General features: G+C 37.0%; 2 long non-coding RNA genes across 2 annotated transcripts in view; both read right to left on the bottom strand.

Annotated features, from left to right (window-relative positions):
• LOC121032459 (uncharacterized) overlaps positions 1-18373 on the bottom strand; it is a 32977-nt gene that overhangs the window by 13833 nt on the left and 771 nt on the right. The window contains exon 2 of the long non-coding RNA XR_005791291.1: positions 5293-5556. This is a non-coding gene — a long non-coding RNA (uncharacterized LOC121032459). The remainder of the gene's footprint in view (positions 1-5292; positions 5557-18373) is intronic.
• On the bottom strand, positions 3091-4874 carry LOC121032470 (uncharacterized). Its single transcript, XR_005791302.1, has 2 exons — positions 3439-4874; positions 3091-3318 (listed from the first exon to the last, which is right to left on the bottom strand). It is a non-coding gene; the product is annotated as an uncharacterized LOC121032470 (long non-coding RNA).

Raw genomic sequence — 18373 nt, 5'->3', positions numbered from 1 at the left:
GGTTGTGAGTTCAAAATGCACGTTGGGTGTAGAAGTTACTTAAGAAATAAATAAGAATACTCAAAACTTCATAAGATAAATAAACAACAGACCATTTGTGGTTGAAACTAAGAGAAGGTGAGCATCTAGGGGAGCTCACCCAGGAAGAAAGTGGGCCAGCGTCTTAATTTTGCGCCCAAGGGAGACAAGGACAAAATGGGCAATGACAACCTCTCCCTTCCTCAAATTATATTTTCTGAGATTGGTAGACATTCTGCACCCTCTTAGGACCTCCCAGGTTGTAACTAGGATTGTTTCCCTTGTCCATCCATAGTTACAATCGGGCAAGGTAATACCAAGAGGCTCCAAACAGATCATCTCAGGGTCACACATGTTCCTTTTGCAGAGTGGTCCATTATCTCTTGTGGGTCAGCATCATTACTCTTGCCAAGATGGTAACCATCTCAAATAAAATTAGTTACCTTGCACTTTCCATCTTAGAGTATGTTCCCTGTTTACTCAGGTACTTCCTACAGAGAATGGCAACAAGTTTTAACCTATTTTGTTCAATTTTATTTTCAACTTTTTTGGCATTTTTCCAGAGCAGAGTTTCTCATCAACATTATTAACAGTTTGGGATGGATAATTCTTTGTTCTGGTGGTGAGTGGTCTTGTGCAATGTATGATGTTTAACAGGATCCCTCACCTCTACCAGAGCTGCTAGTAGCATGCAGCATGCTTTGAGTCTAATGACCAAAATGGTTCCCAGATATTGCCAAACATCCCCTGGGGAACAACACTGTTCCAGTTGAAAACCACTAGATGGAGAGCAAACCAGTCCTAGTCAACTGAGCATTAAAGTCATGGTTTTTTCAATAAGCTTACTAGATCTTCACACAAATGTCCCTCTAGTCACTTGCTCTGGGAATCAGGCTTCTTAGTGAGGTATGCAAATTAGATGTTCTCTTTTATACCCTCTGATTCCCTGTCCCACTTGCATCAAGACAAGAAAGGTGATGTTAAGGCATTGCTGCAATGAAAACTTGAGTGGTTGATTCTATTCAAGAGCTGTATCTGAATTTACAAGGCCTTTTACATCTAGGGTTTCATTCAATCAATATATTGAGTACAATATAAGAAACCTGTCTTCCACTAAATCATTTTATAAGATTTACATTCATTTTTTATATTCCAGTTACCACAGGGGAAGTGAGACAAATTTAAGCATACAAAGGGATTATAAAACATGCTTCCCCCTGCTTCTGACCCTATGCCAACCATTCCTGGAATAATGGTGGGGAAAGGTAGACTCCCAAAGCCACAAAGCCTCACTGGCCTGGCAACAGTGACTCTTTCAGGGCTTTCTTCTATCCCCTGCTGATTTGCTCCACCCCTTTTCAGTCTGTTGATCTTACCTGATTCTCTGACAACTCAGTGCTCCAACTCCATTGTTAGGATATAGGGAGAAAAATGCTTATCTCAAATGCTTGGAAATTCAAACCTCTATCATATGGTAAAACCATTCCCACTGAGACAATTTGGTGTCCTAAGAGTTAACATTTTACCACTGTGTAAATGTTCTTAATTATAAGCTGCACACTGATTTGTTTGTATGTCATTTAGAATAAATGCTTAGATCATTCAGCTTTCAAATTTATCTCAAATTTCAAACATTCACATTAATTATAGGTAAAAACAAAAGGTGTTCATGTTATTATCAACAGCTTATCTTTTATATGTATGTCTTCCTAAATCAGATTGATTCTAAAAAATAATCCCTGAATTTAAAAAAAAAAAAAAAGAAATTGGATGCTTTTCACAAACAGGAAATAGAGTGCAATGATTTAGAGAATAAACTTTGAAAGCAGATCTGTATTCAGTTCCATTTACTAGCTGCAGGCCTTGAGCAAGTCATTTAAATTGTTTCCTCGGCTATAAGATGGAAATAACATCATACGCGTTTCCATAGTTTATGTTCTGATTAAATAAAACAATGCATGTAAATTATTAACCATATTGCTTATCAAACAGTAAGCACTCAGTATTAGCTGTTTTTATTATAATGTAAAAATTAGTTATATAAGTCTATATGGAACAGAAATAAAAACTGAGCACTGGATACTTGAAAAATATGTATGATAAATGTACTTTGCTTTTTACTGACCTTAGTTTCTAAGTTGGGGAATTTTTGATGGTGAAACAAAGGTTTGGGTTCAGAGATGGAAGAGTGAAACTTAGATTGAAGTCTGGGGGATTATTTACATTCTTGGTTGAGGAATGGCCTCTGCCTTAATGTAGACCTGGCCCTGTTTAAAGTTTGAAGTGGGATATATCTTTCTTCAGTTTTCTTAAATATAATCCTTGCCTAAACTACTGAATAAATGAAAAGGATGGGGATGAAATTACTTTATGTAAAAGCAAGTGTTTCATAGTTATATGTACAGATAACTTATAATAAAATCAGAAATACAGAAATAAAACAATAATCATATTGACTTAATATAATCTGCACTGGAAGATAAAATTAATTTCACCTAGAAGAGATGTGAGAAAGGTATAATTGATGTAATGACCTTCTCATTACTAACTTCAAATGAACCATAAATCAATGTTACATAGAAAAATGGAAAGGTCTGGTAGGAGCAATGATTTCTTCCCAAACAATAGCCAATTCAACAGAAATAAAAAACATGCATAATATAAAAATTCATATTTGATATGTCATATTCTGTATTTTAAGATCTCCAAATTTAGATTTTCAAGTGTGATTCCTTATGTTTACTATCTGTTCAGTAGTTCTAAAAGCTATATTCATAGACAAAAATTTAAAGGAGGAAAAGAACATCATTGTGATAGTTGATAAGGCATCATAAAAATGTAGAAATAAATCTTGTCTTTCATATTTTCACAGATGTTACCCTTGGCAATCCTCAGTATTGATTGCCGATCTTGATATGTGTCCCAAATTTTTTTATAGAGGCAGAGACCCGGGAATGGTTTTGGTTTAGGAATAAGGGCTGACTAGATCCACCCTAGATCGGAATCTTTAAGAGAGGAGCAGGCCCAATTTTTCAATTCCATTATAGAATCTGAAGTAAGGAAGTTAACATCTCTCTTTATAGTGGTGTAATTCTGGTGGCAAGAGACTGCTAGGTACTGAAATTTGACAGATTGAGTTCAATGTGGACGATCATAAGAACTGGAGAGCTCAGAGCAAGAGAGTGGAGAGGACTATTGAGGTGGTATGGTTGCCTCCTGAGATGGAGTATTGATGCCAAAATGGCTTTCTTGACACTCACCACAAAGGCCATAAGTATGTCAGATCATAAAGAAGCCAGACTGAAAAAGAGATGAAACAATATTTCTCACTCAGAAACATTTTATGAAAGGTCATTCATTCAACTTCTCAAACTATGCATTTTTTTTCAGTCATCTATTCAGTTGTATTCATTAACTCACCGAATGCATCAAGCTCTCACTAGGTCCATGTAACATCTCTTGACTGCTTCAAATGGCTTAACCCTACACAAAGCACCAGTTGATTCAATAGTTAGCATCACAGATCGATTCTTTCCTCCAGGTTTTCCCAAAGGTTTTACAATTCTGATAGTGCCAGCAAGGGAATTATATTTGCTCAAAACTCCCAGCATTTTCGTAAGGGATTTTGGCTTCTTAGTATGATTTAAGAGGGTATTGCTGTAGATTCTCTGATTTCCAGAATTCATATGAAAGAGCTCAGGAGTACTTTTAGTGAACAGATAAGATTCTTCACAAATCTAGATGACATTTTTTTCCAGGGGCATTAAATCGGAGTTCTCATTAGAAGGAAAGTTAGGTTAGGGCATAATGTAGGACCAATAGAGGACCAGAAAGAGTGGGATTAACATCAAGGCTAGTCTGTGACTTTCCTACCATGAAATATATGAATGAATAATAGTAGGGAAGTATTATGTGTTCAAGGGACTGTTTGGTTATAAGACCTCTAGAAAATAACTAGCTGCAAATTCTCCTGTTCCTTTGACCAGGATCCTTAGTTTGCAGTGTGCTCAGCTCAAGTGAGTGATAAATTGTTTTTGTTGTTGTTGTTTGAGGGTAGGTCTTATTCCCTTATAATGTGGTTCTTCTTCAATATTTATAACTATTTAGAAAAAAGCAAGAGAGAATAAAAAGGAAATTAAAAGTAGAAAAGTGGGGGTACTGTGATGTATTAAAGGGCCTTTATAAAGAGATGTCTTGATAGTGATTGAGAGAGAGATGGAGAGGGAGAGAGAAAGAGAGAAAAGGAGTGAGGCAGAGATAGAGGGAGAGAGGATGTCAAGAAGAACAAGAAAACAAAGAAACATTGGGTGATAGCGAATGGGCCTGACAGTGAGGGATGGGGAAACCAATTGAGTTCTGAAAAGCACTTTTATCTGCTTTGAATTCTCAAATTTTTCCATTCAATGTGCACAGCGTTACAGTTTTGCAAAATTTGTCAAGTTTGACAAATATTCCATACAAGGATGGGCAGGTACAGTAGTCAAGGTCACTTTTCCCTGCTCTATTCTGACTGCTGAAATGAGTTAGAATGCTGATAATAGAATAGAGCAGTTTCCAGGATTGACTGAAGGTCTACAATTACCACACTTTCTAACAAAGCCCTCGTTTTCTGATGTTCAGACCAGTGACAAAGAGGTTATCTTTAAATTTATCCATTCCTAACTTAAAGGAAGACTGTCATTGAATGGAAAAGCAGGTTTTCTTTTTTTAATGTATATTTAGATTACTTTCCCATTTAACATTTATGCTATGCATACATCTTTCATAAATGGAATCGAAAACCTACATACAGAATCAAAAACCTTCATAAAAAGTATTCATAATACTATGAACACTCATTAAGCTATAAAAAAATTAGAAACACAGTATTTTTGGTTTAGCATTAATAAATTCCTCATAATAAACTCTTAGTTGCTAACAGTCATATTATGTATATCATTGGCCTTTGCACTTTTGTAAAACTTTATTTTTTTTTAATTTTTTTTCAAAGTTTTTATTTATTTTTGGGACAGAGAGAGACAGAGCATGAACGGGGGAGGGTCAGAGAGAGAGGGAGACACAGAATCGGAAACAGGCTCCAGGCTCTGAGCCATCAGCCCAGAGCCCGACGCGGGGCTCGAACTCACGGACCGCGAGATCGTGACCTGGTTGAAGTCGGACGCTTAACCGACTGCGCCACCCAGGCGCCCCTAGAGACATTCTTATACATGGAGATTTATCTTATCAAAAGAGTAGCTTTTACTCACCAATGTCTGCTATTTCTTAAAAACTTACCACTTTAAAATAATCAATACGCCAAAGACACATATTTTGAGGTGGCAAAAGCTGCTCCCTTTCAGTTCCTCCTTTGGAATTTCAAATAAGAAATTTCACAATCCTGAAGCTAAGTTGACAGATTGCTCCATATCTCACTGAAGCAGTCTCAGTCTTGAGAAATCGGTCAGTTCAGTTTAACAGTTGTGTCTCATTTTAGGAAGCCGACCCAAAGTCAGGCTATATTGTGAAAGCAAGCCATCAGGGATTTAATAAGAGGCATTTCTATAGACACAAAAGAAAAAACAAAAGTTAATGTTTGGAGCAAATTATAAACCCAGGGTCTGAGTTCTGAGAACTGCCAGTTGAGAATTCTAGATGTCAGCTTCAAAGCATCTTCAGGTGGAGTGAGAGCAGGCAGTGGCAGTCTGACAGATCTTCCTGGTTTGCAGTTTGAATGTCTCTGATGTCATGGAGCCTATCAGTCCACTTTGTCAGTAGTTCCTACAGCAAAAGTTTGTCTAACCATGAGCTACTCCAAGTCCTCTAACTTCAGTTTGCAGGGCTTCAGTAAAAGGCAATTTTCTCAGTGATTCCAAGTCAAAAGAGGGGAAGAAAATTGAAGTTTGGAGATTTGTAGGCATATGAGGAAACTAGGATTTACAGATTAAAAAAAAAAAAACTTAAAAACAATTAACATGAATAGAAATAACAGGACTAGAATCTGGTATCCACATAAGTATTACAGTTTCTACTGAAGCATGATTTTTCTCTCTGCAGGCATCCCCATTTTTACTAAAGACAATTATAAGTAAAACTAAATTTTTGCAAAATTATTCTAGTCTCAGTAAATTTGGCCTAAAGATAGATAGATAGATAGATAGATAGGTAGAGAGAGAGAGAGAGAGAGAGAGAGAGAGAGATTAGATAGATTTGGCCTGATTATTTACAAAGGTACAGCAGATTGAGGTGCCTGGGTGGCTCAGTCAGTTAGGCGTCTGACTTAAGCTCAGGTCATGATCTCGAAGCTTGTGAGTTTCGCCCGCATCAGCTCTGTGCTGACAGCTCGGAGCCTGGAGCCTCTTCAGATTCTGTGTCTTTCACGCTCTCTCTGCCCCTCCCCCGCTCACACTCTATCCCTCAAAAATAAATAAACATTAAAAAAAATTCAAAGGTACAGCAGATTAAATCTCTGTTACTGCAACTTTTCTCTAATGTTTATTTTTATTTTTGAGAGAGAGAGCAAAAATAGGGGAGGGGCACAGAGAGAGAGGGGGACAGAGAGTCTGAAGCAGGCTCTGGGCTGACAGGAGCGAGCCCAATGTGGGGCTCAATCTCAAGAACCAGGAGATCACAACCCAAGCTGAAGTTGGACACTCAACCAACTGAGTCACCCAGCCACCCCTGAAACTTTTCATTAAAAACTTCAGATAGAATTTTTAAAAGTCTGGGAAGCCAAGCCAAGGACTTGCTATCAGACCAGCCTGAAATACTTACAGATTATAGTGACTTCCTCTCTTCTCAAAGCCCCCCAGTGTCTTAAGGTTCCTTCACCTGCCAGGAAGTGATGTTCCTTATTCACCCCGTAAGGTTTCTGGGAACCCCATAAGCAGGGCACCTGGCTGTGTTTCCAAACAGCTTTATTGGCTCCATAAAGTCAATCTTAGTTCCTTAAAGCTGTCTAGCATATCTGATTTTATGCACATCCTCAAATCTGACACTTCAGTCAAAGCCTTGAAAATATAACCAATTTGTGTCCTATTATTGAACTTATGAAAATAACTAGATTGCCATGAAAATAAGAATAGTCATTGAAAGTTTCTGAATTCGGGGGTTATCAGGTAGGGAAAAAAAGATAAATGCTTCATTTTTGTTCACAAAGATATATTTTACCAATTGCTCTAAGTCATAGGTAGCTTAAGAGAAAAGAGAAAAAGATTGCTTTTAAATCTTGAAAAACAAAATATTTTTCAAACAATCAGCAACATTACAATATATCATTTGCAAATATCTTCTCCCATTCTGTTGGTTGCCTTTTAGTTTTGTTGATTGTTTCCTTTGCTGTTGCTGTACAGAAGCTTTTTATCTTGATGAGGCCCCAACAGTTCATTTTTGCTTTTATTTCCCTTGCCTTCAGAGACGTGTCAAGTAAGAAGTTGCTGTGACTGAGGTCAAAGAGGTTCTTCCCTGTTTCCCCCTCCAGGATTTCGATGGTTTCCTGTCTCACATTTGGGTCTTTCATCCATTTTGAGTTTATTTTTGTGTATGGTGTAAGAAGGTGGTACAGTTTCATTCTTTTGCATGTTGATGTCCAGTTCTCCCAGCACCATTTGCTAAAGAGACTTTTTTCCATTGGCTACTCTTTCCTGCTTTGTCAAAGATTAGTCAGCCATACATTTGTGGGCCCCATTCTGGGTTCTCTATTCTATTCCACTGGTCTATGTGTCTGTTTTTGTGCCAATACCATAGTGTCTTGATGATTACAACTTTGTAGTAGAGGCTAAAGTCTGGGATTGTGATGCCTCCAGCTTTGGTTTCCTTTTCCAACATTACTTTGGCTATTCAGAGTCTTTTGTGGTTCCATACAAATTTGAAGATTGTTCTAGCTCTGAGAAAAATGCTGGTACTATTTTGATTGGGATTGCCTTGAATGTGTAGATTTCTTTGGGTAGTATGGACATTTTAATAATATTGTTCTTCCAGACCATGAGCATGGAATTTTTTTCCATTTCTTTCATAAGTTTTCTATAGTTTTCAGTGTACAGGTCTTTTACCTCTTTGGTTACATTTATTCCTAGGTATTTTATGGTTCTTGGTGCAATTGTAAATGGGACCCATCCTTGATATCTCTTCCTGTTGCTTCATTATTGGTGTATAGAAATGCAAATGATTTCTATGCATTGATTTTATATCCCGATCCTTTGTTGAATTCATGTATTAGTTCTAGCAATTTTTTTAGTGGAGTCTTTCAGGTTTTCATGTATAGTATCATCTCATCTGCAAAAAGTGAAAGTTTAACTTCTTCTTTGCCAATTTGGATGCCTTTTATGTCATTTTGTTTCAGTATCCAAAATCTATAAAGGACTTAACAAACTCAACACCTGAAAAACAAATAATCCAGGGAAGAAATGGCCAGAAGACATGAATAGACACTTCTCCAAAGAAGACATCCAGATGGCTAACAGACACCTGGAAAGATGCTCAACAACACTCATCAGCAGGGAAATACAAATCAAAACCACACTGAGATACCACCTCACACCGGTCAGAGTGGCTGAAATTAACAAGATGTTGGTGAGGATATGGAGAAATGGGAACCCTCTTGCCACTGTTGGTGGGAATGCAAACTGGTACAACCACTCTGGAAAACAGTGTGGAGATTCCTCAAAAAAACAAAAATAGAATTATCCTTTGACCCACTAACAGCACTACTGGGAATTTATCCAAAGGAATGCTGCTTCATAGCAGCACATGTACCCCAATGTTTATAACAACACTATCAATAATAGACAAAATATGGACAGAGCCCATATTATGTCCATCAACTGATGAATGGATAAAGAAGTTATGGTATATATACACAATGGAATACTACTCAGCAATGAAAAAGAATGATATCTTGTCATTTGCAACAATGTGAATGGAACTGGAGGGTATTATGCTAAGTGAAATAAGTCAGTCAGAGAAAGACAGATATCCTAGGTTTTCATTCATGTGTGGAATGTAACAAACTTAACAGAAGACTATGAAGGAGGGGAAGGGAAAATAGACAAAGAGTGAGGCAAACCATAAGAAACTGTTAAATACAGAGAACAAACAGGGTTGATGAGGGGGTGGAGAGAAGGGGAAAATGGATGATGGGCATCAAGGAAGGCACTCGTTGGGATGAGCACTGGGTTTTGTATGTAAGTGATGAATCATGGGAATCTACTCCTGAAGCAAAGGGCACACTTTACACATTGTATGTTAGCCATCTTGACAATAAATTATACTTTTAAAAAAATCAGCAACATTTCAAACAAAAAGTCATACCAATTATAATCATCATTAGTTCTTTCAGTCCCATATAATTAATTCTTGTTGATCTTGATCTTTTGTTAGCAGTTTTGTAAATCCAATTTTTCCATTATAGTTCTGTAAATTCTTACCCAGTTTAATAGTCTGATCTTCAAAGTTACCAGAAACTGGTACTCAGTGCTCTTTCCTTGAGTTTCACTAAAGATAAAGCACTTTTGCAAAAGGATCAGAGTGAACAATAAACACAAAGGACAAAAGATTTAAAAGTGACCATTGTTAAAGATCTCATGAGAGTGCATTATAATGCAATTGACAGTGAAATTTGCTTTTTTTTTGTGACACACAACACTTCAAGACAATAACTAGAATTATAAGTGACAGTGTTATACCAGAACATATCCAATTTCTAGGAATTTCACAAATTCTAGAACACATATTAATAATATTTCACCCAAATAATATCACCTAAGAAGGTTTATCATCACTTATTAGACAATGCTTCCCACATAATTTACCATAGTAATTGAGTCTAATTAGTGTAACATCTTTCTTTTCATAGGGAGATAGCACAAATATTTTCAAATGTTCCAGAGACCCTCTGGGATATCCCAAAGTTAGTCTGAGGTCAAAAAAGCTTCATTTAGAATTTGATTTTGGGAGGCTTGTCAAAAACATCAAAGATAATTATGAAAAAATAATTGACTAAATAAGACTAAATAAGATCAAAGATAATTATGAAAAAAATACTTAATTATCTATTTAAACAGAGTAACAATAAAAGATTTCAAAGGCAAAGACAGAAGGTCACATAGTTGTGTGCAAAAAATAGCTTTTTTAATATTGAGAACACTCAGTTTCCCTAAGTAAAGAAAGACCTGATGATAAAGAACACAGGAAATAATTTTGATTAGTTACAAAACCTTTGCTTTCCAGGAAGATTACTTAAAAGGTAAAGAAAACCTTTCATACATTCTTATCAGGAACAGACCCATAATCCAAGAAAACTGTCCTTTAAACAGATGAAAGAAAATCATATTTTGGTTTTACATAAATACACTATTGCTTTAAAACTTAGTTTTATAACTCATAATAAGCTCCTTCAATTTTAGCCAAATTACACAAAGTAAGGTACTCTCTCTTTTTCTTTTCCCAAATTTCTATTTAATTTTGTCCTCTATTCTCTTTTCCATTCTGAACTAACCAGTTTTACTTTAAAATAAATCTACTTATTTTTCCTTTAACAAAAATGCATTTCCATACCTCATAACTTTTTTTTAAGTTTATTTATTTATTTTGAAAGAGAGAGACAACCCAAGTAGAGTGGGGCAGAGAGAGGGAGGGAGAGAATCCCAAGCAGGCTCCACACTGTCAGTGCAGAGACTGATACAGGGTTGAACCCATGAACTGTGAGATCATGACCTGAGGTGAAATCAAGAGTCAGACACTTTACCGACTGAGCCACCAGGTGCCCTGTTTTTTATTTTTATTTTCCCCACACCTTTTCTTAACCCAAAACACATCCTTTCCCTACATACCCAGTCATTTCTCTTATTATTGCTAGTAGTTTTAATTACATATGAATTAGAATCTTAATGCTTAGAAACCTTAAAGTCTAGTGAAACTAAGAAGCAATTACGGGGGCACCTGGCTAGCTCAGTCAGTGGAGCATGTGACTCTTGATCTTGGGATTGTGAGTTCTAGCCCCAAGTTGAGTGTAGAGATTATTTAAAAATAAAACCTTAAAAAAAAAGAAAAGAAAAGTAAGGAATTGGGAATTGTCCATTACACCAGCATTATCTGGTCTGGCAAATTTTTCAGTACATATTATAATTTCTTGAAACATGTACCATCTTTAATAGTATATTTCAATGTGGCACAAGTCATGTCTACTAACAGACACAAATTTATCTTTAGTTCCTTTGCAAGGAATCCAAAAGTAAATAAATCTATGTTCAGTAATTAATATGTCACTATTTTATCTTATTTGGGAATAATCTAGATATTCAATAAATTTCCCTCACTTAACTTCGTAAAACTCTAATGTTTCAAGTTACCAGAAAGATTTTGGAAGCATTTTTTAAGTACACATACCATAAAATAATTATTGCTTAAAAAGTGGCCAAAAAATCTTATCCCACTTACTTCTATCTGAATCATTTGCTCCCAACAATTATGTTTCGATTGCTCATGAAAATTTCGTCAAACATTAGACAAAGAACTATCTCAAGCTATTTTTCTTGCTGACCAATTTTTTTAAAGTGATTTAATGTGGAACTCATGAGAACTCTAAAGACATGTTTATTTTAATTAAAATAATAAACTTAAACTAGTTTCAATACTAAATAATATCCCATATCACATGAACCTGAAAAGCATTTGGGTTAGTTTCTATTATAATTTTGAGAATTTTTATGAATATTAAGTTTCTATAAGTGCTTGATTAAGCCAATTAAAAGGCTTTTTACTGATTAATTTTGGAGGTAGAAAAATATCACACATCTGTAACACAGATATACAAAAACACATAGACAAACAGGGTGCCTGAGTGTGTCAGTTGGTTGAGTTTTTCACTCTTGATTTCAGCTCAGGCCATGATCCCTGAGTCCTAGGATGGTGTCGCACCGAGTGTGGAGCCTGGTCTCTCTCTCTCTCTCTCTCTCACTCAATCTCTCTCTCTCTCTCCCTCTCCTTCTGTCTCTCCTCCACTTGCACTCTTTCTCTCTAAAACAAAACAAAACAAAACAAAACAAACAAACACACAAAATCCCTAAGTAAAAAACATACAAACACAGAGACCAGATAGTCACTAATATTTATGGAGAAGGTTTTTAAGCTTTGTATTTGTTCTTGACAAATAATCTTAAAGAAGCTTGATCCAGAGTTTTTGCAGTAGAACCTTTCCAGCATTTCTATTTTAAAAAGGCCTCCTTAGGGGCACCTGGCTGACTCTTGATCTCGGGGTTGTGAATTTGAACCCCATGTTGAGTGCAGAGATTACTAAATGAAAAAATAAACTTAAAAAAATAAAAAGGTCTCTTTATTACCCCAACATTTTTTTTTCCTTCCGATGAAAAATTTCTCCCTAAAGTTTGTGTTTCAAAGAATGGCTCTTAGGTCCTAGAATCAAGGGTAAAAAAAAAAAAAAAAATCTATATCACAAAGACACGGGGGAATTATCTAAGTTTTCTCCAAGGAGTTTTGTGGTATATTTGCTTGAAAGTCTAGGATAGCCATTTATATGTTTCCTTCTTTTTCTTAATTGCAGGACAATTGTACTTACTGTGTCCTGAGTTTTTACAGTATCTACAAATGTCTAAAGGCAAATAGGAAAGGGTCTCGGGAGATTGAGTTGCTTTTCACAGTTATGCTTTTGTTTTTTTAAAGAGTCAAGCTGTAAATCAAGAGTTGTTACTTATTGGGGTGCCTGGGTGGCTCAGTTGGTTAAAGCATCCGACTTCAGCTCAGGTCATGATCTTCAGTGCATGGGTTCAAGCCCTGCATCAGGCTCTGTGTTGACAGCTCAGAGCCTGGAGCCTGCTTCTGATTGTGTGTCTCCCATTCTCTCTCTGCCCCTCGGGCCCCCCCCCCCAAAAATAAACATTAAAAAATTTTAAAAAAGAAAAGAGTTGTTACTTATTTTGTCTTCATTCCTACAAGCTATCTTCAAAGAATTAGGTAGCCTTTTCCCATTCAAACACTTAGAGATTGATTTGCCCACTTAACCACACTATTTTACATTTGCCTTTTTATATCAGTCAGAAATTTTCCGACTGAGAGAGAAACCAAAAGATTTCTATGTTCTGCTGTGCAAGGGACATAAATTCTTTGTGTGGGGCATCTAGGATATATCTACAAAAGACATTGCATAGGAAGGTCTCAAACTAGCAAAGCCTGATATGGTGTCCAGTAAAATGAGCCTTATTGTCTATCCTGATACTTCTGCTAAATGTACTTCCTGGCTTTTAGCATTTGCATGAGTAATCTGTATATCCTGGGCCTAGAGATTAGGTTGGAGTGCTCTCTCTAAATCCTGTAGGGAAAAGGAATCTAAAACATGCAGATGGAGCTAGATTTTGAGAAGGGGAATTTATGTTGACTGTGGAGATGAATTTTTGTTCTAATTCCATTCTTTCATCTTATTAAGTCAGCCTCTAAGGCTAACCATTATAGTTCTCTGTATCCACTTGTGAAGCTGGTCTTTCCATAGGTATCAATAAGATGATTGCTTAGGATAAGAATGGTCTAAAATTTTATTTCTTTTAAATATAGCCAATTCAAAGGACCCATCATCTGACCATTGACAAGTAGTATCTTAATAATTTCAACAGCAACTCAAACGAATAAACCTTTTTATTACTTGACCATGCACACAAGAGGGTTCCAAAAGAGCGTGCAAAAGATGCATCCCTCACAAGATCCAGAAAGTTCACTCCCAGAGTTTTCCTTGTCACCAGTTACCTCAATACCAGACCTTTACAACTCACCTGCTTACACTCAGTGACCTTTGTCCCACATTTTTCCTTAAGCTGTACTTTCCACTTTATCTCTTAACTCAGGCAGATGGAAAGCAAAACTACCCCTCAAGCAATAGCAACTGCCCTGATAAGACCTCCAGCTGGCCCAGAACACCAAGACCAGTTTGAGCATAACTCCCTGCCTCACACCTACACAGGTGTACCAGGAAGTGACCTAGAATGACCTAGAATGACCTCACTATAATACTCAAATCTGTGCCCAACGAGGAGCACAAGCCTCATTTACATAACATGATGAATGTACAGGTACATTTCCTTAAGATGCATGTGCAACCTTATGCCTGCCTCTACATATGGTGGCAAGGCTCTCCTTTGTAAATATTTATCCTAACCCTGAATAAAAGGAACCTATCCACCTTCGTCTGGGAATCACAACTTTGGAAGTTATTCCCTGTGATCTCTTTATTTGCTGCAAGTAAAGTTTCCTTTATACAACAACTCACCTGCTTTAGTTTCTGTGACTCACCAACGAGTGAATTCACTTTGGTTCAGTTACAGCATAAGAAAGTAAAGCCCTCCATTGTCACTGTTGGTAAGAATGGTATAATACAGACACTGTCTGATTTCCCACATGAACTTGAGATAGTTCCTATCACAGACTTGCTAATATGTGATATTGGGCAAGTGCTACTGACGAGGTTTTGGGGTGATGGTGGGGGTTCGGAGCTGATGGCCAAGAAAGAATTCTTGAAGATGTCTTTGGTGCAAAAAGGTGATTTTATTAAAGCATGGACACAGCAGCTGTGGGTAGAAAGAGCTGCACTGGGGCTGTGAAGAGTGACTGGTTAGATTCTGTGGAGTTGGGGGAGGTAAAGTCAAGAGGAAGTTTCTTAAAGGGATTTCCATATGCTAATGAAGACTCACAGATTACTAGAGGTGTAGCTATTATCAAGTTAAGATTGTTTTCCCCTTGTAGCAAAGCATTAACATTAAGAGAGTAGGAAGTTCCTGGACATTAGGTTATTGATAAGGTTGTCCTTTTCTTGTAATTGTACTAAGATATTGTAAACTGATGGAGACTCTATCAATTTAACCATTTGTTTTCTGTCCTCTACTTTGTTCTTACGCAGTCAGAAGTACCTGAGGAATAGCACACACATCCCACCTGAGGGTGGGAGTTGTGCTAGCTTGTACTTTGCCATCAGTTTGCCTTATGGTCCCTCATCACTATTGGAATGGGACTTTTTCAGTACTAAAAAGACACAAAGTTGGGACAACAAAAGCCCCTTATGTACCAAGACTCCTTAAGACAAACCCCCTTGAGAGTTAGCACAGCAGGACAAAGAGAATGCTGCCTGTGACTTTGTGTCTCAGAATCTCAGTCTATTCAACTGGTCATTAGATGCATACCATTATGTGCACCTACTGGATGTCAGAGGCCAGACAGAATATTCTCACAGATTACAAAGCCAAGATTTCAAGGCATAGAACAAGATGAAAGAGACAAAAGAGAACAATGATCATCTCTGGGAAGAAAGGGATCAACATAGAACAAATTTTTACCAAGGTCACTATACACAGGGAACTAGTTCACACAAATATTTTCTCCTGCTAATCTAAATTTAGAAAAGGAGTAAAAGGACTCTCACTTCCACTGGACTCTGCAGGCAGAAATCCATAGTAAGAATTTTTACTTTCTGTTGGCTTTTTTTCAGAGGTCTCAGGATCTCTGAACTGCAGAAGCCCCAGAACAAGGTCTCATCTGGGTTGCCAAAACTGTAAGGGAGGAAAAGTTTTCCTTGTCCCCTTCTAGGTTCTTTGGCTGGTCTAATGATTAAACTGATATTAGACAGATAAACAGAAGAGAAACAAACAAAGCTTTATGTTTTTAAAGCTTATTTGTTTTGAGAGAGAGAAGGGGGGTGGCGCACACACAGGTCTGGAGGAGCAGAGAGAGAAAAGAGGGAATCCCAAGCAGGCTCCATGCTGATAGCAAGGAGCCCAATGTAGGCCACGAAGCGTGAGATCATGACCAGAACCAAAGTCAAGAGTTGGACACTCAACCTACTGAGCCACCCAGACACTCCATACAAACAAAACTTTAATAACGTACATACTTCTTACATGTAAGGGAAAGACCCAGGAGAACTGAGAAACTCTCCAAAATAGCCAAAACCATCACCTTAAATGTTAACTTTACCTAAAGACAAAAGACAATGTTGAAGATAGGGAATCAGTTATGGGAGGCTAGCAGGAAAAGCACAGTATATAAGGATAATGTCATTATACAGATTTAAGTTCTTGCCTTCTTCCTTATAAGAGTTTCTAGATATTGAGTCAACCTTCTTTTCCAGTTACAGTGAGGGAGACACCCTTCCAAAGGTCTCTTACAAAAGAGTTACCTCAAAAAAAAGAAATAAATGGAAAAAAAAAAAAAAGAGCAACTTCTACTCAGTTGTCTCAGCTTCACCATTGTCTCCTGTTTCTTTTTTTTTTTTAATTTTTTTTTTCAACGTTTATTTATTTTTGGGACAGAGAGAGACAGAGCATGAACGGGGGAGGGGCAGAGAGAGAGGGAGACACAGAATCGGAAACAGGCTCCAGGCTCCCAGCCATCAGCCCAGAGCCTGACACGGGGCTCGAACTCACGGACCGCGAGATCGTGACCTGGCTGAAGTCGGACGCTTAACCGACTGCACCACCCAGGTGCCCCTTGTCTCCTGTTTCTTAAAAATAACCAGTTTAGGGGCACCTGGGTGTCTGACTCTTGATTTTGGCTCAGGTCATGATCTTACAGTCTTGAGATCCAGCCTGGAGCCAGGCTCCATCCTGGGTGTGGAGTCTGCCTAAGACCCTCTCTCTCCTTTTCCCTCTGCTCCTTACCCACTCGTGCTCTCTCTCTCTCGCTCTCTCTCAATAAGTAAGTAAATAAACAAATAAATAAATAACCAGTTTAAAATAAGCAACACGTCAAAGAGACATATTTTGATGTGGCAAAATCTGCTCTCCTTTACTGTGAGGAAAAAACAAGATGCTGTTGATTGTTAAACAGGTCTTATTTAAGTTCAATCCAAACCATTAGCATTAATGCAAAAAGAGTTTTGGAATCTTTGATATTAAGAGGAACGTCCTGGGACTCCTGGGTGGTTCAGTCAGTTGAGCTTCCAACCCTTGGTTTCAGTATAGGTCATGATCTCACAGTCTATGGGTTTGAGTGCTACATCAGGCTCCATGCCACCAGTGCGGAGCCTGCTTGGGATTCTCTCCCTTTCTTTCTCTCTCTGCCCCTCACCCCCTCCCCCCTCAAAATAAATAAATAAACTTAAAAAAAAAAAAAAAAGGAACTTTCTGCTTTTTCAAAATGTGCACATATTTTTACCAGACTGGAAAAGGGTGAACAGACATCATATATGTATTGGGAAAAAAATGAAATCATTTCAGATTCCATTGTACTCTCAGCTATACAATTTATTGTGGCATGATTTAGCACTCCTAATTTATGGTAATAGCCATAAATTCAGTCTATGTGTTCATCATGAATGTCTCTTCCTTAAGCCTTTATATTTTAAAATGAATTTTAATATTTTAGCTTTAATTTTGATGAAATTTCAACTCAATACTATGATGGTCTGTTAATTACAAATTCTTTTAGAAGGCAGCTGCTTACTTCTCTACAATTTATAGCCTTTTAAACCTACTCAGATCAGCTTTGAAATTTATAATTATGCAGCTTAAAAGTCATTTGTAATGATCATACTTCTAAGATAATCTTGTATTTTAGATATGAATAGAGTAAAAATCAAACTACATCACTAAGATTATTTGGGTTCAATTTCAAAAAGCTACATTGCTCGTTCACTTTTTTACTTTCATATAGTCATCATACAGATCACACAAAGAATTTTTTTTTCCTAGAGGCCAGTCTTTAAATTCAACAGCTAGTAGTATTAAAAAATGATTGGGAGTTGGAGGGGGGGCCGAATATATGTAGAGAATATTGGACTGAACAGAAGCTCAGGCAGAGAGAAAAATACCTCCTGTGTATAACAAATAAACAGTGCATGATCTCATTTGTACCTCAAGACAAGCTACTAAGATCTCTATTGAATTAACAATGAAGCACTTTAACTGTAATGCTATGGAATTCACTGTGGCTATTTTAATATTTGTGGCAATTTTATTTGGAGTAAATATATATACATATATAAAGAATTAGAGGTCTTTTCTATACATATTGTGTTAGTATGGGTGGAACAGCTGCCATTTAAGATAGGGAGCTTTAAGCAAGGTATAGTGATATTTGAAAAAGGAATTATTTTTTCTTCTCCTGGCATCAAATAGAGTCAAAAGCCTTTATCTATGATAAGCAGATTTTTAAATAAAGAGTTATGAAAATGAAGGCATATGTAGGAAGCATTTTCTTTTAGATCCCTTTTCACTGTTTCAAATTGGCTTTTATTTCCCAGTCATTTCTATGATATTTACATTCAGGTAGCTGAATCAGCAAAGGGGTTATTAGAACAGACTAGTAATGGAAATGATTTGCTCAGGGATCCCTGGCAGTAAAAGCTTCAGTATAGTGGTGCAATGCTAAATGATTTGCATGCTGG

The sequence above is a fragment of the Herpailurus yagouaroundi genome, unplaced genomic scaffold (genome assembly GCF_014898765.1).
Source record: "Herpailurus yagouaroundi ecotype Mexico unplaced genomic scaffold, PumYag 28, whole genome shotgun sequence".
NCBI classification, from domain to species: domain Eukaryota; kingdom Metazoa; phylum Chordata; class Mammalia; order Carnivora; family Felidae; genus Herpailurus; species Herpailurus yagouaroundi.
This window is presented reverse-complemented; position numbering and strand designations above follow the sequence as displayed.